Source organism: Callithrix jacchus, chromosome 7, assembly GCF_049354715.1.
Source record: "Callithrix jacchus isolate 240 chromosome 7, calJac240_pri, whole genome shotgun sequence".
NCBI classification, from domain to species: Eukaryota; Metazoa; Chordata; class Mammalia; order Primates; family Cebidae; genus Callithrix; species Callithrix jacchus.
In genome coordinates, this window is record NC_133508.1 from 8,454,932 (window position 1) to 8,470,677 (window position 15,746).

Here is a 15,746-nt window from a genome sequence, read left to right on the forward strand (position 1 = left end):
TTTCCTCACAGGTGTATCTCCTGGGAGCATTCCCTCAAGACCTTCTGCATGTAGCTGTTGGTGTCAGAGTCTTTCTGTTGCAGGAAAAGCCATGGACAGAACCCCTCAGACACCAGAGTGAGGGAGGAGGAGAGTTTTATTCAGCTAGCTGTGAGCATTGGTTGGCTCGTGTCCAAAAAATGTCGAGTTCCCCCAAAAGTAGTTTCTTTCCCTTTTTAAAGACATACAACCCAAGAAGGAGCAGAGGTAAAACTGTGTCATTGCCCATTAGCTGGACATTGGACCTTACAGTCTTTGGCTTTCATTGATTTGCTAATATACATGTGGTGCATACAGCAGGGGAAGAGGTAGAGAAGTTGAACGAAAGCAGTAGATCACTTAGTGACAGAGGCATGTCTATGGGTGCGGGGGGTCTGGTTGGTGTAGACGGGGAGTAAATGACTCAGGGAAGGTCTCAGGACAGTAAGAAAAACATTTGCAACACTTTCAAGGCTGGCATCAGTCAAGGTTATTCTTACTATTAATTAATTATCAGCAAATATCCCCATATGAACACACATCTGATAATGATTAGAAGCATAACTCACATGTATTGGGCGTCTACCATGCAGTGAGCCTGATTATGGCCTCATTTAATCTCCACAACCTCTCAGTAAGGAAAATATTGTTTGGCTCATATAGGTTAAGTAATTCAACAGAGAACAGTAAGTAGTGGGACTGATATTCAGACCTATGTATGACTCACGCTTGTAATCCCAGAACTTTGGGATGCCAAGGTGGGAGGATCCTTTGATGACAGTAGTTTAAGGTTAGCCTGGGCAACACAGTGAGACTCAGTCTCTCCAAAAAGTTAAAAAATTAGCCAGGGATGGTGGCACACACCTGTAGGCTCAGCTACTTGGGAGGCTGGGGTAGATGACTAGGGCTGCAGTGAGCAATGACTGCACCACTGCATTGTAGCCTGGGTGGCACGGGGAGATCCTGTCTCTAAAAAGAACAACAAAAAAACAAACACAAACCACACACACAAACCGAACTAACACACACAGAAAACCTATGTGTGCTTGATTCCAAATCTGTCCTCTTTACGCCGCATCACCCTTCCTGATAGGATTAAATGTGCAACGTTGCACGATGTACACAACTAAGATTAAAGAAGGAAGGAAGAGGACCAAGAATCACGTTTTAAGAAATACTTGAAGAAGCCGAGTGGTGAATTTTTCAGAAGAGGAGTGGTGAACAGCAATGCATGAAAGCTCAGGCAGATGAGGTCTGAGCACAGAGTAGTACTTGGCTGCTTGTGTAGAAAAAGGGTTTGGATGGGAGCATGTTTATCTTCTCTGTCTGTTGGCCATGAGTTAGAACATAAATTTACAAGATGCCAAGGATAATGTTCTTAACATGTTTAGCATCTTGTAAATATTTTATATGGACTTAAGAAAACATAACTGATGTAATAATGTATATAAAATTTTATATCTTATTTCTTCTACTTAACATTATAGAATTACTATTTCTTCAAGTTATTAAAAACTTTCAGTTACTACTTTTAATGTTTCCCTGATTTTCCATTTGAAGCATATACCATAATTTACTCAATTCCTCTGTCATAAAAAATTTAGTTTGATTTTAGTTTTTTCCTGTTATAAATAACCTTGATATAAACATTAAGCTTTCTCCATATTATAGATTATTTCTTTAATTAAAAATCTTAGAATTGGAATTACCATATCAAATGATGTCAGCATGTTGATATATATTGCAAAATTGTTGTACAAAAGGTTAATATTAATCTTTGTTCTTGCAGTAGAGAGTTATTTCACCATAGCCCCATCAGCATTAAATACTCTTTAATAAAAACAAAACAAAAAACTTTGCTAACTCGTGTCATCTGTTTGTCATTTGGCATATGCGGCACTGATTTTCTTAGTCACCACACTCCCAAAGCAGAGTCAGGTTAGCATTTAGAGTGTACTATTGATTTGAATACCCGCTCAGAGCTTTTGAACCTCCCTGCTCACGGGTTGAAAAATTACTGTGCCCTCTACAAAGTACGTTACGGTAACAATGAGGATTGACAGCCCTTCTCCTCTAGGATGGTCCTCTTCTGTTGGGATGCGTCCTCAGGGTCCCTATGTTCCTTCTCCCTTTCTTCATACGGGGGCCCTTCTTCTTTGGGCAACTCGTAACGTTCCAGGAGCTTTGGTGGCTCTAACCAGTAGCGTCTTGCTGTTTCCTCGGTTGGCAGTATGGAGTTACACATTTTACCCCAACATTTGTCAGTTGTTAGCGTATTTTTCTCAAAACTGCTCCCCCGTTCTGTGATGTGAGATCCTATCAATATCGTTCGAACGGATCTGTCTTTCCTTCATTTCCTGTGTGGACTCTGCCAGAGCCATTATGTGGGTTCTCCAATTGTCTTCCTGTCCTCTCATTCTGCACGGTCTTCCTAGGCAACTCCACCTGCCTCCAAGGCAGACTTATCCCGGTGCAACAACTAAGATTTTAAAATTATATTTTATATTACGTTACATAATTATTACATGGCACACTTTTATTACATCTTTTTATTTAATATGTCCAATTATTTAACTTATTTAATTTTATTACATAATTTATTACATAATGACTATGACATTTAAAAAAATCATATTAAATGTATCTCGGTGCAAAATCTGTAACTGAGATCTGCCCCCTGCTCCTGAGCTTCAGGCCTGATATTCCAACACCTACTAAGTATTTCCATCTGGCTGTCTTCTAAGGTTGTAAGGAGAAGTTTTCTGGGAAGGAAATTGGAGGAAAGAGACTTTATTCCAGCAAACAGTGGACAAACTAGAAAGATGCAGCCTTTGGTGTAAAGGTGTGTCCCAGAGAACGAAGGGAGGGTTTGGTGTTTTTTAAATTTAAATTTAAATTAATTTTTATTTTTTTATTTGAGAGATGGAGTCTTGCTCTGTCATCCAGGAGTGCAGTGGCCCAATCTCATCTCACTGCAACCTCTCCTCTGGGGTTCAAGCAATTCTCCTTGCTCAGTGTCCCACGTAGTTGGGGCTGGGTTTCATAGCAAAGGTTCCTGCCCAAGCAGGTTCAGTTGTGCAAATGAAAAATTCAAACTGATTGGCCAGTACAGCTGAGCCCTGATTGGTTGATATAGCTGAGCCCTGATTGGTTGGTTCAGATGAGCTCCTTTGTTGATTTAGGTGAGCTCTAATTGGTTGATTCAGATAGGCTCTAATTGGTTGGTTCAGGTAAGCTCTGATAGGTTGGTTCAAGTGAGCTCTGAAAGTCCCAAAGTTAAAGAGGTGTGGGTTTTGGAGAACTCAAGGTGCTTGTGTGATTTCCAGTCAACAAATGGCTGCTTGGCTATATTTAAAATTTGCACCTGGTCAGCTGCTTGGGATCCATTTTGAAGGACTGGCTCTGTCCGGTTCACGTTTGTGTACACAACCTTCAAGCTCAGCATGGCCACAGTGACTGTTCCTCTGGCCTCACAACCCTTTCTCCTTCTGTGTCTTCTAGGCAGCCTGATAATACCATCTTCCCATTAGCTCTGTGGTACGGTTTGGCTGTTTCCCCACCCAAATATCATCCTGAATTCCCACGTGTTGTGGGAGGTAATTGAATCATAGGGGTGGGTCTTTCCTGTGCTGTTCTCCTGAGAGTACGTCTCATGAGATCTGATGGAATTATAATGGGGAGTTTGCCTGCACAAGCTCTTTCTCTTTGCCTGCCGCCATCCACGGATCTGACTTGCTCCTCCTTGCCTTATGCCACGATAGTGAGGCCTCCCCAGTCATATGAAACTGTAAGTCCAATTAAACCTCTTTCTTTTGTAAATTGCCCTCCAGTATGTTTTTAACAGCAGCGTGAAACGGACTAATACACCCTATGAGCTAGAAAAGTAGAAGTCCTGCGGCCCTTGTCGCTGGTACCCTGGACTACCAAAATAAAGCAATAAAGCCTTGCTGGTCTTCCTGTCTCCAGACCCGCCCTATACCTTTGAACGGGACTGACCTTTCTCAATTTGCTTAGAGGCCTTCCACAGTGGCCATCATCAGGATTGAGTTAGAAATCCCGAGTTCAATACACAAAACCTCACAGCACCTGGTCTCCGCTACCTCTCCAGCTTTTCTGGTATAATATGCAAATTGTCTCTCAGTAGGACCCCAGCTTCATGAATTTTGGTTGCTTCTGAATTGAGCTATGTCAGAATCCTTTGCTGTTTTCTGTAATAGATTCTTAGGGGCAGTGCCGCGCTTTGCAGTTTGTGAATTTCAGAAAGCCTCACAGTGGAGGCACCATCCCTAGAGCCCTTCAGTCACCCCTCGCATGCCCTTTCTGGGGGAAGACAGCGATTCTGGGTTCTAACTCTCTGCTGTGTGATCTTGGGTGAAACACCTGACTTTTTGGGCTTCAATTTGCTCATCTGTGGAATGAGCTAATCAAAAGGAACTTGAAAATGATGGCTAAAGTCTTCTTAAATGACCTCATTTGTGTCTGCTTTGGGTCAAAAGCTTGAACTGATGTAATATCAGAGGCAGGCATTAGAGGGCAGCATTCACTAAAGTTTGCTGGCTGTCCTGCTCTTGGAAGTTGGTTTTGCTTTGTTGAAGCACATATTGCTGATAAAACACAAAGTGAGCATACAGAGACGTATACATTTCTGCGATCTTACGAGGATCATGTTACGTAAGCACTGGTTATTTTCCTAAAAGTAATGGGAATACTTCATATTATGATGAAGATTCACAAAATAAGAGATACTGCTAAGACAAATCTAATCACTCTGTCAACTTTGCCAATTATTACAGGAGAATTTTTTTAAAATACTGAGGCAGAATATTCATAGAATCAGTCAGTTACTCTATATATGGAAATAACGGAAACTGACGAGTCTTAAGCAATTTGCATGAACATAGTGCAAAAACAGAATAGTTCCTCCTGAAATTGATCAAATAATTGTGAGTCTTTAAAGAATTACAGTGAGTTAATATTAACTGTCATCAATTGGCACGTTTTTGTTATCTGAATATTTCTGTGCATGTGAGTGTGAGATGCGAATATTTAATGCTGCATGGTTCTCTTCTAAAATATACCAGATTATACAGTTTAAATGTATGAGTTGAAAAAACACATTAATAACCAGTGGGGCCCTTTGTGGCCATCACTGAAGTGGGAGCAGCCACAATGAAGTTCAATCCCTTTGTGACTTCTGACCGAAGCAATAGCTGCAAAAAGCATTTCCATGCTCCATCCCACATTCACAGGATAGCTGTGTCTTCCCCTCTTTCCAAAGAGCTGAGACAGAAGGAGTGTTTGATTCATGCCCATCTGAAAGGATGATGAAGTTCAGGTTGTGTGAGGACACCACAAAGGTTGGCAAATTGGCAAAGAAGTCCAGATGTACAGGAAGAAATATGTCATCTACATTGAACAGGTGCAGCAGGAAAAGACTAATGACACAACTGTCCATGTGGGCTTTCACCCCAGCAAGGGGGTTATTGCTAGGCTAAAACTGGACCAAGACTGCAAAAAAGTCCTTGCCCAGAAAGCTGTTGGGATTCACTTGGGGTGGCTGGCAACATATTAGGGGAAGTTATAAGATTATAGTCTCAAACCTTTTGGGAGGCCGAAAGGTTTTAATGGAATGGGTTGAAGGCAGCCAGTTCTTACATTAGAACTTTAAGTCATAGGGTAAAGGATAGAATAATAAAAGCTTCCCCAGGTAAGTCTGTTTACCCCACATTCCTTTGTCCCTACTCTAATCTGTTTGCTCATGTAAACTTTGTACTGGATGGTCCTCCCGGGGCGAGGTCGAAGGGGAATGACCCGTTGGTGTTTATTCTGGGCTCCAGAACCAAGGCTTCTTATTACTCACAAACCACTCTTTTAACCATGTTAATTATCCACAAGTGTGTGGACTTAGCACTTCTGTTATTAAGCCTGTACTGTAATAAATGCAAGGAGGAACGGAGTGGTTGTTGATTAGCTGCAGTCGCCCTCTGAGGGCAGCTAATGACCTCCCTAGCCCACTCGAATTCACTGTACTCAGGTGTATCAGAGTGTATTTCATTCATCTGTTGCTGAGTCAAGGTCTGCAGGACAGACTTCCACAGGTGGTGATCGACATCTCAGGTGGTGATCCCCATGTGACTGAGGTCTCAGAAAGCCAAATCTCACCAAGTAAAAAAGGAAAAGGGCAAATACAAGAAGGAAACAATTGAGAAGATGCAGGAACAAGGTAATCTTATATACAAGCTTTCATTAAAACTTGAAAAAAAAAAGCCCAGTGGGGACAATGTAACACAGATGTAGTATAGGAAGATGTCTGCATGCATGTGTGTGTGTGCATGTGTGCATACGTGTGTTCTTGTGTGTGTGCACGCCTGTATGTGGGCTTGTGCTGGTTCTCCATTACTTTTTTGTTGTAATCAGAGGAAAGTGAACACTAGGTGAAGAGAGAGGGCCTATTTTGATCTAAAAGCAGTGTGCTAAGAGGTTAGAATTGCCCCTGGGGAAGGTAATGTTCTCAATTGCAAATCCTATGGCAGGTAAATAAGCCCTTCTATAATCAGAAAAATCAACTTGCTGTTCTCTAAGGAAAGGAAGGGTCTCCCAGTCAGCACCTGCTCTTGGATTGTGCAAATGTGAAGGAAAAGATTTTTAAAAGATTAGAGTGATCATGGCTGTCTCAGTTTGTTTAGGCTTCTGAAACAAAAATGCCATGTACTGGGTGGCTTATAAACAGCAGAAATTTATTTCTCAACATTCTGGAGGTTGGGAAGTCCAAGCCAAGGCTCAGGAAGATTTGGTATCAGGTGAGGGTGTGTTTCCTGGTTCTCAGCTCCCCCTGGCCTCTTTCCTAAGGGCACTAATCCCATTCATGAGGGCCCCATCCTCATGATGTCATCAACTCCAAAGCCCCACCTCTTAATACCATCACCTTGGGGGTAGGATTCAACATATGACTTTTGGAGGGACACAAATATTTAAAACATAGAAATGGCCAAATGCCTGTTGCTAAGGAAGCTAAATGGGTTCATCCTTTCATACTGGAAGCCAAAAATGGCTTTCACATATTTTATAAAAGCCAGCACAGTTAAGAGAAAATGGAGAGGGCACTCATCCTGTTGGCTGCGCTTTCAAACCCTATCTGGAATCTGAAGGCATCCACCGCCTCTGTGGCTGCTCTCCCGGTCTGTCAGTGTCCTCTCTGGCCTGGGTCTGTGCGGTGGCCTCTTGACTGGCCTCCCTGCCTCCCCGCATGCCTCCCCTGCTGTTTAGCCTTGACTCAGGAGATGGAATGTTCCCTGTGAGATGTAAGTCAGATCATGTGACTCCAAATCTTCCCCTATCACTCATGTCCAACGTGCTCCCATCCTCATGCCCATCCCATCACCTGTCTCGCTTCGCCTCCCACTTCCTCTCTCTCTGCCCCAGCTGCGTCAGTCTCCTGTTTCTCAAAGCCGGGCATGCACCCACCCCAGGGCCTTGGCACTGCTCTCGTTGCTGCCTGAAACAGCTTCCCAACAGCCATCCTCACGGCTTGCTCTCTGGCTCCTTCAAGCCTTTGTTAAATATCTTCTTAGGGAGAACTTCCTTGATCAGTTTACTTACTTAAATTGTTAGGACCCTTTCCAGTGATAAGTAGGATTTCACTTCTCAGAAACACCTGCACCCCTTCCTTCCATTTTTCCTCGGAATCTTTTGGTTTCTAACATGTCATATAATTCACTTACTTTATTTAGTTCCTGTCTTTCCTTATCAGAAGTCAGCCCCGTGAAGGCTGGTATTTCTCTCTCTCTTGTTCACTGATGTTTCCCCAGTGTCTAGAATAGAGGCTGGCCTGTTGGAGGTGCTTGATAAATATTGTTTTGAATGAATAAATAAGAATTATTTCATGTGGTATAGCTGGTACAAAATAATATGTTGGTATTATTAGTAAGTATGTTTTTCTGGCAGAGGAGGGAGAGACAACTTTCAATGCCAGGACATTCTAGAGGAGTCAAGGAGGCTCAGTTAGCCCCTGGACCACCTTGGAACACTGAGGCCTGACTTGCAGAAGCACGAAGCAGCCCTTGTTTCCTCTGGGGCTTTCATTTCATCCTCTTGTGTAAAAGCAGTTTGTTTTTGCGTAACACAGGCTCTTTTTCTGGTGGCAGCTTGTTGGAAACACCTGCTATTATGGATTTCTATGAATGTGAATGGCAGGGTCTTCAGGAGGGCCAGAAAACAAAGGAGGCCTGGGAGGTTTCCCCACAGCCAGGTGCTGAGGGTTCACCTTTCCTTCTGGTGCTGCCCGTTGGGTATGGGAGGGTAGCGTCTGTATTTTGAAAAGACACAGTCCAGGTCTTGTGTCCAAATACTCGCACAGGTGTGGAGGTGGCTGTGGCTCAGATATGCCTGCATTCCCATTTAAGCCTGTTGCCCCATGTATCATGGTTTGAATGATAAATTATAATGCCACCTACAAGTAAGGGTCCAGAGAGACACATGACTTGGATGATGCTAAACTCTGAAGGTGCCGGAAATATAAATCTAAGAAGTTAATCCAGTCATGGCAAATAATCTGGGCTACCTATGTAGTCAGATAATATTAAGCACTGACACTGAGTGACAGGAAGCACATCTATAGCCAGACAAGGAAGAACAGCTTACAGGATCTATAACACATACTGTGAAAGTAGGGCAGCTAGGCATGGTGGCATTCCCCTACAGTGCCCCCCATTTGGGAGGGTGAGGTGGAAGGATCACTTAAGCCCAGGAATTTGCATCCAGCCTGGGTAACACAGTGAGACCCTGTCTCTAAAAAAAAAAATGAATAAATAAAAATAGTGAAACTCCTTGATTAATATGTGACATATTTATTATAGAGATAGAGTTTGGCTTTTAAACTCAGACAATATTGCTTTGTCTTTGAAGGGAGAGCAGATATTTAGAGACCAACTCCTGAAAATGACTCATGGGAGCAAGAGTACCCAAAAGACTGTAACTTCTTTCACCAAATCAGGGGTCAGTAACTGTCCTACGTGATTCTGCAAGGAATCTGAAGGATCTATGCGACGCTTGAACAGAGACATTTTTAGAGGGTTTACTTTAAATGATGAGGGGATTGAAGGAGATAAGAGGGTAAATTCTATTAGACTGTAGCCAATATCTGGAAGTGTCGAGGAAGCAAAGATATCCTGAGTTTGTTTGCATGGTAGAGACGACTTATAGAAAGTAGTCATCACTAGGTTACTAAACTTGTTACTTTCCAGTAAAATCAAAGGAGAAAAAAAGACATCAGATGCCACACAAATATAAAATGACAGCTGCCCGTGAGCTTTTGAAACACTGAAGACAAATTTCATTGAGTCTCTAGATTTTAGTTTTGAAGTTTGAGTAGGCCCAACATGTTCTCAAATGGACGTGGCCTTTACTGGGTGTGATGAGGCATTCTATGCATGAGATGTTACATGTAGGCATTTATAATATTTAGGCATCATATGCATAAAATGTAACATCTCGGATTTGTACTGGAATTGTTACCACCTGAAGAATTTCATAGCCCTGGCCTTAAGAACCATCCAAATTATGGATTAAATTTGTTTTTTGACATGTATTCGGGATCTTCTGTATAGAATTCGTGGTCATAATTGTGGCAATATTATAAAACAATATTGATTTCTGCAAGGTCAAGTGTAGCAGACATCGAGGCTTACTAGCTGTCTTGCTCTAAGACTTTCCATAAGAAAAGCAATTTCATGTAGAGACACCACCAGGGATTTTAAAAGGAAAGAGCTATGATTTCGATTCTAGGGAGTATGCTTTTAATGAATGAGTTCAGGATTTTGAGAGTGCTTGTTCTATAAACGTGCGTCGAACTTCAATTGTCTCATACTCAGAACCCATTACAATTCAGGTGAATGGATTTGGTAGTACAGGACAGAGCGTAATTGAACTTTACAGGTTTATTTGGTAAGAAAGCGTCCGGTTCTCAGTGACTCAGATGTAGGTACACAATGTTCTGAACAAACAGGGTTTGTAAGTACACTTTCCAGCGATAAGCAGGATTTCTCTGAGAAGTACATCGGGGTTACTCAGAGCAGTGTGATAAGGTGAGTAGGAGTTATGGCTTCGCTATTTGCCATGTTTCCTTCCCTCACTGCCGGTTTCCATGCAGTTACCCTGGATGTGGGATGGATGCAGAGAAGACTGTATTTAACTTACTGGCAATAGGACGAGGAAGTGGGCATCTATCAAGATAATGGTCAAGAGAAAACATTCACCAAAGTGCATGAAGAAGACACATACAGACTGGCAGGAGCAAAGGACAAATGAGACTTTGATCTGTTGGCACAGCAACAGAATGAGGAGTAGAAGAAAATCGCTTCCGGGGTTATCAAAAGCTGGCATATTTTATAGATCATGACAGGTTAACATGGTCAGATTTTCTGTAGTCGGCAAAACCTCATGACTGTTTCAGCTAGTGTACAATCCTGCATACTGCTACGCTGCTCAGGACTTGTTAAATTGCCACAAAGGGCAAAGGTTTATGACACTGTAAACCCTGAAGAAATACAACTATTATTCATAGCTGGGCATGGTGGCTCATGCCTCTAATGGCAGTGTTTTGGGAGGCTGAGGCAGAAGAATCAAATATTTGACACCTCCCTCCCTCCCAGTGAAGGGAGCTGGGGTCAGGTCATCCTTGCTGCCCCCTGAAAGGGGAGGACAGCCTGTACTGTCCTCATGATGGAGCCCCTGTCCACGGCCGTCCCACTCCTGGTTTCCTCATGCCAGCCACACTCCGTTTGTCTGAGTGCTTTGGAAACACTGGTTATTTCCCATCTTGTGTGTTCACAGCAACGTCTCTCTGGCATAAATGGCCCTTTCCTGCCTGCTTCTTGCACACTTACACCCGTTTCCTACAATTGCTGTAACACATTGACAAAAACTGGGTGGCTTGAAACTATAGGACGTTCTTTCTCTCACAGCAATCAAGTCTGAATGATTGGAAGTTCTTCAGACTCCACAGTTCTGAAGTCTGAATGGAGGTGGTGGCAGGGCCCATTCCCTCTTGGGTATGTGGTTCTTCAAATATAAGTTGCTGACGATTGTAAGATGCATTATTATTTTATATACTACCTAAGAGAGAAAAAACTGCTGGGTGTGGTGCCTCACGCCTGTAATCCCAGCCCTTTGGGAAACCGAGGTGGGCGGATCATGAGGTCAGGAGATCGAGATCATCCTGGTCAACATGGTGAAACCACGTCTGTACTAAAAATACAAAAATTAGACGGGTATGGTGGCACACGCCTGTATTCCCCGCTACTCAGGAGGCTGAGGCAGGAGAATCACTTGAACCCAGGAGGTGGAGGTTGCAGTGAGCTGAGATCGTACCACTGCACTCAGGCCTGGCTACAGAGCAAGACTCTGTCCCTCCACCTCCCCCCACAAAAAGAAAAAACTCTGCCAAATAACTTATGTCATGCTATCAACTTTAAGATGCATCCCGATTTCATTTTATGTGAAAAAATGTGCAGTTAATGAAACGCAGCATAATCTATAGAAAGTCAGATGAATTCCATTCTCTAGAATCACAAGATTAGGATATGTGCATTGGCAAAACTGGCCAAGCACAAAGGGGTTAAGACAACGTAGAAAGACCCTGCAAATACGACTTCTATATGCTAACTGGGTTCTGCCATTTTGAAGCACTCACACAAGTCCTGGAAGGCAGAAAGCAGCAGCAGCCAAAATCCGATGGCGTCTGGTGTTTTCTGCTGGCAGTGAAAGTAATAGAGGTGTCAGGCATAGCCCCTGGCTTCCCAGGTGACCACAGGCAGATGTAGGCTACACTCACTGTACCACCTGCTGGGCTCCTGTGTCCAGGGCACTGTGTGGCTGTGGCTTCCTGATTCTGGCTGCCATAGCTGTGGATGGAGGTATCTTCTTGAAAGCGAGGATTTCCGAGGTAGCCTTCCTGATGGGGAGGTGCAGACACTCCTGGGCTGTGTCAGGTGCACACTATTCTTGGAGCAGTTCCTAGAGGTCATGTCAAGATTCCACTTTCAGGCCTTTCCAGTGTTGTCTATGCAACCAAGACTCTTTGTCTCATTTCTGCTTAAAAGGCATAGAACAGTTTCTGTTTCTGGCACTGAGCTCCAGCTAATACAGTGTTTGAAACCAAAGGCAGTTGCAGGCAACTGAGGCAAGACAGGAGTATTTGGGTCGATTAAATTATGCTGAAGTCGCAACTCCCAAATCTCATCAGCTCAACAAATCTCATCAGCAACTGTTGTTGCTAGTGTCCACGGCTTTGCTCCAGGTGGACATTCTGGACGCAGACTGATGTGTTGTGTTGGTACATCAACCTAAGCCTCCGCAGAAGGGAGCTGGGGAGTTAGGTGCTGGATGCCCAATCAACACAGAAAACACAGCTGCATTTCCATACGCCAGTAACAAATCGGCCGAAAAAGAAACAGTATAAAATCCCACTGTGCACATATAACACGTTTTCTTATGCATTCATCTGTTCATCCACACTTAGGTTGGTCCCATATCTCGGCTACTGTGGAGTGTAGATATCTCTCGGACATACTGAATTCATTTTCTTTGGATATGTACCCAGCAGTGGGATGGGTAGGTCAAGCTGTAGTTTTATTTTGAGCTTTTTGGGGAACCTCTAACTGTTCTTCGTAATAGCCCTTACTTCCGACTGCTCTCTTGGACGCTGGGTGCCACCTCTTTTCCTGCAGTTCACACATGTAGAGCATCCAAGGCTGGGAGAGGAGATAGCTCAGGGTGCTGAAGGCAGGGAGCTTTTTGGTATTAAAGGGAGCTGTGCTCTTGGAGGTTGGCGTGTCTTCACCTTCGGGCTTATCTCCCTTCAGCAAGCACAGGTCCCTTGGCATGGATTCTGAGGAACACCTTGGTGAAGAAGGTGGACTCCCAGCTCAGACCAACCTCTGCAATCTTAGCAAACCTGGATATTCAGCCTGTTGTGCCCTTCTGATCATGTGTTACAACCTATGAATGGCAGAGCCATTAGCACTCAAACACCTGATATTTTTCTTTGGTGTAATCCATGCCCCAGGAGACAGGAAACCCTCCCTTGGTCTTCTAAGCCACAGTTTGGGAAGGTGTTTATCCCTGGGACCGGGGTTTCCAAGTTCAGCAATAACTACTGATACGGTTTGGATATTTGTCCACTCCAAATCCCACACCGAAACGTAATCCCCAGTGCTGGAGGCAGGGCCTGGCGGGAGGTGATTGGATCGTGGACTGAGTCCCTCATGAATGGCTCAGCGCCATCCCCTTGTGATGAGTTAGTTCTCGCTGTGAGTTCCTGGGAGATCCGGTTGTGTAAATTGTGTGGCACCTGCCCCCTCGCTCTCTTGCTCCCACTCAGGTGGTGTGAGACACGGGCTCCCCCCTTACTTCTGCCCTCACTGTACGCTCCCTGTGGCCCTGCCCAGAAGCAGATGCCCGCACCATGCTTCATGTCCAGCCTGCAGACCAAGGGCCAGTTGAACCCCTTTTCCTTGTCAATCACACAGTCTCGGGTATTATTCCGTCACGATGCAGTTGCCCCAATACCTCACTCCCATGTCCTTGTTTCAAAAAAGGCTCTTGTTTTAGTCCCAGCCCAGGGACAGACGTGAAGATACAGACTCACAAAAGTGAATGTGGAACTATTGGACTTATTCGTACATGCCTGACTTAAAAAGAAATACTAGGAACACTGATTTCCATGTGAAAGATACTCAGCAAATATTTCTGGAACTGAACTAGAGGTAGGCTATCTACCCCACCTATTAATCCTAACCTCTGGCAAAGTGGCTTCAACCTTGTGACTGCTTAAGAAACCTTAATGAGATTTAAGAATTATCCCAGGAACAAATAAGTTTTCATGTGTTCTAGTTATCTACCTCAGTGAACACCGACACTTACATAACGCAGTGTTTCCACCCCATCATCCTGAACTACAGGAGGCGGTATTTCACTCATACCCCATGGAGGACTTGGGGCCAGGGTCAAGCCTGACTGACTCTCAGCGCCCCTCCTCCTCCCTCCCCTGCTCTGCTGTAGCCTAGGGAAAGATATACCCCAGGACTGGGATTAGATGAACTCTGAAAGGCAATCTTTTTGGCTCCCTGCTTGTGTAGGGAGGTAAAGGAGGGGTGAGGTGTGTTTCCCCTCTGAGTCATTTCTCTGTGGCTTCACTACACAATCCCACTTATTCAGGGAGGATTATATGGGTGTGTTTTAGGCCATTTTCTGTTGCTGTAACAGGATAGCTGAGACTGAGTGACTCATAAAAAATACAAAGTTGTTTGGCTCAGTCTTGGAGGCTTTAAAGTCCCAGATAACAGGCCCTCATCTGGTAAGGACATTTGTGCTGTGTCATCCCGTGGCAGAAGGCGGGGGTGAGAAAACAGGGGTAAGAGGATGAGTGAACAAGAGAGGGCTGAAATGGCTTTTATAGTAAACCCACTCTCAGGATCATGGACACATTCCTGTGATAATGAGGTCAGTGATCCATGAGAGCAGGGCCCTTATGACCTAGTGACCTCTTAGAGGGCACATCTCTGTAGACTGTTGCACTGGGGATTCTATTCTCAACACGTGGACTTTGGGGGACACATTCAAACCACAGCAAAGTGTTTGGCGTTTTATCTCCATGCAGTGTTAACATTTCTCCCATAATCCTGGGTTACCCTTTCCTCATGAACTGCAGAGTCCTTACTGAACTCTGCTCTATTTAATTAAATGTCCTATCAGAATTTTGGGGTTCTAGCCAACTCTTTGTGGTTTTGCTGTAAATAATTACTTTTTCTCTGTCCAGTAAAATGTTTAAAACAAATACCTTTTCTCAGATGATACTTGATATGGAAGGGCTCAAACATCCTTTATTCCTGTGATAAGTAACTTGCTTGGTATGGGAAAGAAGAAATTCTTTATCCCCCATCATCCTCTCTGGTGGTCCCTGCTAGAGAAAACCTGCCAGGATTTCCTTCAGCGCAGCTAACAGGGTGGAGCTGAAAGCTGAGGTTTTCTCTGAGAGGAGAACATTCTTGCTCAGTTTTAAGGCCTCAGTTTTTAGACGGCTGGTGGACTGAGGCCGAGCTCATGTCCTCTCCATGTGTGCCTCTCCAACAAAGCCACTCATTTTATCAAAGCCTGCAAGCTGAGAAGACTGCAGAATTGGCTAGCATGACGGAAGTGACAATCTTGTATTTCCTAATGATGGAAATAATTTTTTTTTTTGCCTTACAGTATTCTATTGGTTAGGATAAAGATCACAAGGACTAGGCATGGTGGCTCATGCCTGTCATCCCAGCTCTTTGGGAGGCCAAGGTGAGTGAATCACCTGAGGTCAGTTCAAGACCAGCCTGGAAACACGGTGAAATCCTGTCTTTACTAAAAATACAAAAATTAGCTGGGCTTGGTGGCAGGTGCCTGTAATCCCAGCTACTTGGGAGGCTGAGGCAGGAGAATCACTTGAACCCAAGAGTGGAGGTTGCAGTGAGCCGAGATCATGCCTGGGCGACAGAGGGAGATTTCATCTCAAAATAAAAAAGAATACAGACACAAGTACCAGCCACACTCAAGAAGAGAGTTTTACCCAAGGGCGTGAGTACCAGGAGGCAGGGATCTAGGGGAACATCTTGCCATCTGCCCACTTGTGTCATGAACAGAGAGCTCCCTTGATTCATGACAAAGAGCTCCATTTTGTCTCGTTAGCAGTCTTCCAGAAA

General features: G+C 44.1%; 1 protein-coding gene across 2 annotated transcripts in view; it reads left to right on the top strand.

The window, feature by feature from the left end:
* Positions 1 to 5,983: 5,983 nt before the first annotated feature.
* Positions 5,984 to 15,746, top strand: part of LOC100406962 (aldo-keto reductase family 1 member C8) — a 28,175-nt gene continuing 18,412 nt past the window's right edge. For both annotated transcript variants that reach the window (XM_008999869.5, XM_002750011.7), the window contains exon 1: positions 5,984 to 6,241. The gene's annotated coding sequence lies outside the window, so the exon portion shown is untranslated. The remainder of the gene's footprint in view (positions 6,242 to 15,746) is intronic.